This window comes from Euprymna scolopes, chromosome 2 (genome assembly GCF_053919585.1).
Source record: "Euprymna scolopes isolate OS-2025 chromosome 2, ASM5391958v1, whole genome shotgun sequence".
NCBI lineage: Eukaryota > Metazoa > Mollusca > Cephalopoda > Sepiida > Sepiolidae > Euprymna > Euprymna scolopes.
In genome coordinates this window covers 132,898,612-132,902,136 of record NC_136483.1, presented here as the reverse complement: position 1 = coordinate 132,902,136, position 3,525 = coordinate 132,898,612, and positions in this window count along the sequence as shown.

Below are 3,525 nucleotides of genomic sequence, written 5' to 3'. Positions count from 1 at the left end.
TCTCAGTGAATCATTTATAAAATTCACAATCGTTTCTGCAATAAAATCAAACCTGTCCATAAAGTTTCAGTGATGAATGTCGACCAATCTTTGTTTATCGCTATTCAATTATATGCACTGATCGTCTCACCAGTAAAAGATGTGATGTGAAAAGATGTACTTCACACTCACCTGATATTAACTCACCAGCCTTTGATCTGTGAAGTCATATCAAAGATAAGGTACATCAAAACAATCACCAGACTATTTCTGAACTGAACAGCGAATATAAAATAGAGACTGTTGGATATTCATCTCTGAAACTTGATGGATAAATGAAGTTCATTTGTACCAAATATGGTTGAATCGTAGAAAGAATTGTGAATTTTATCAACGATTTTATGGGTGTCACCCTGTACTAAAACATATCTACGAATAAAAATTGCTGAAGGTGCTAATAATGTTGGCATATCAACTACGTTATTAAATTGATTCCGGAGAAACAACTTCCAACCAATACATCCCGCACTTGACTTGAATCAATTTCCAAATCGTTAATAATATTTTGAGGATGTAAAAATAGACTGTAATTATTGAAGTCTTTCTACGACGAAAAACGATTCGAATTTTGTTTTCTTATGTCTAAAGTCACATATGAGAAATAATTTAACAAAGATGATTGTCCAGCAGGCGCAATGACACCTTCAAGCCATAGCAGAACAACAAGTTTCGGAGAACCAACAAAAACGCTCTTACTCTCGTAAGATTAATTATTTTTGGATCAGATGTAACTACTGATTCGTTCGAAGAAACTTTTCAAAATTAGTTATAGCCATTCAAGCATTGAAAAACGACAACAATGGTTTCATAAGGCAGTTGAAGGAACATTACAGAATAACACCTTCAAGCCAAGGTAGAGCAACTATATATAGTGTCCCAAAGAATGTACTCCTGCACAAACACCATGAATGATGATAAAACTTTTATTCATGAAAATAGCTTGAAATGGAATATCTTCAAATAAAGAAGATGTACTTGACGAATCATTAATTTATTTTTATTGCGGGCTATTATCCGCATCTTTTTAGCTGTTGTTGTTTCACGACGTTTCCTCAGGCCTTCATTAGTTGGTAACCGCGACGGGATAGGAACTCCGAATCTCTTAACTGCATTCTCAGCAATTACTGCCTTTCCATAGTTGTCGTCTCTCCACGTTTTGACCCACTAAGCCTCTGGCCGGCTTTAGGTAGGATCGAAGGTGCCCGTGGCACAGTGGATAGAGATATTGAATCTCTAGTTCCAGGTGAGCATTGTCTGAAGATAGCGGTTTCAATCCTACTCAAAGCCGGTCAGAGGGTTACTTGGCCAAAACGTGGCGAGACGACAACAACAACTATGGAAGGCAGTAATTGCTGAAGATGCAGTTAAGAGATTCGGAGTTCCTATCCCGTCGCGGTTACCACCTGACGAAGGCCAGATGAATAGTTGGCTGAAACGTCGTGAAACAACGCCTAAAAAGATTGGGATAATAGTCCGCAATAAAAATAAATTAATAAATAATACTCATCTCAATGAATTCCAATTAAACTAATATATTGAAGAATCATGTTCGCAAATGTTCAAATTGATGGCCATTATTGCTCAGACAATGTTGATAACAATCAAAATGTGAGTACATTTTTGAGACACCCTGTTGTTCGACGAGCACACCAAACATAATATGTCCAGTTATATAATAACATGGTTAGACAATATATCGTATGTGTGTGTGTGTGTCAATTCACGTTAAAACGTAACTTTTTAAAAACCTTTTGTTTTTAAATAATTATCGCATCATTTTAAACAATTTTATTTATGTCATAACGTAATATAACGATCAAACGATGCCGCAAGTAATTCTATTGCACTTAACATTAAATGAAAAAAGGAAAAATGAGAGGCATGAAACCAGTTTTTTTTAAATATATTTTATACCATGTTTACTTTATCGCTATAGAACCCCCCCCCAGTCCAAATCAAAAGTATTTATGGGATATAAATTTCAATATTTCATAAAACGTCCTATTCATGTTATTTTAAAACCGATTTTTTATCATAGAATTTTCTATTCAAAAAAAGTAAATATTTCCTTACAAAGAAATAAATTATGAGAAAAGTGTGTGCGCGCGCGCGCGCGCGCGTGTGTGTGTGTGCAGCGGGGAAGGGAATAATGAGAGTAAAAAAACAAACCCGGGCAACGCCAGATACAGTTGGTATCAAAAACAATGAACGTGAATTAACTATGTAAAAAAAACAATGAACGTGATATTAACTATGTCCTTTGCAAAAAACAAAACAAAGAAAAACAAAGAAGCAATAATAATAATAATAATAATAATAATAATAATAATAAATTAATAATTGTTGAAATGTATCAAGTTCACATGAAAGTCACACGTTGAAACATGTTATGCGGGGAAGAACAACTCCATGGAATCATAAGGTAGGGACACCGGATTTGACGTTAACGATAGGGAAAACACATTCTCCCTTAGAACAAGGTTTAACATTGCAAAACTACAGACAAAATGTAGGAAAAGCTGGAAAGTATAGCGACCCTAACTTTTGGATGATAACAATGGCGATACTTATTGTCTGGAGAAACTGGAACACAATGATGAGGATATACCGGTCGGAATCATCTATGGAATAAAGGTACTTTTTCATAATCACACCGCCATGAAAGAACCTCTCATGCTTAAAACAGAATATATATATATATATATATATATATATATATATATATATATATATATATATATATATATTATAGACTAAATATGACTTACTTTGATATTATGTGGAAACAATATCGGCGTTCAGTAGAAAAGTCTCATGCACAGTGGGTATCTGGTATTTATCTCTCTGCCACCATGAGATATAACACAGGGGTTGGAAATAGGAATGAAGAGCCAACGTCCTCTAGGAAGACTATTCTGGACAGCTTCATCGGCATTCCCCGGTAAGGGCGATTAACAGTAAACTAACCGCTTCTCAAGGTAAAGCCTAGGAGTGCACACAAAAATATCGCAATACACAGGGAAAATCCCATTTCATGGCATAGGCTTTATTGATTTTGATGCCCAGAAGAAAATTCCCTGGCTGGCGACCCTGCACAAGTCTTGCGACCAGAAACGAGATTTAGCGTGTTGGTGTTGACAAAATGTGTAACAAAAAAAAAAAAAAAAATAAAATAAAATAAAATAAACGAAAAAAAAAATAAACATGATAAAACATGAGTGCCAGGCGGAAGCGTCCGCTTCTCTTGAATCTCAAAGTTAGAAACAAGAAAAGCTCACGACTTGAACTTCACACATCGTGGAGCGAGATTTTCTTGTACTTCCAAATAGAACAGCTAATTCTTTTGTTACTCAGTATAATTCAGGCGAGATAACTTGAATATGATTCAAGAGAGATAACTCTTGAATAATCTGTACTCTAAGAAACTGGACACGTTTCGATAACAAAGGTTTCATTATATTTTAGTTTTAACCATTTAAACAAGGT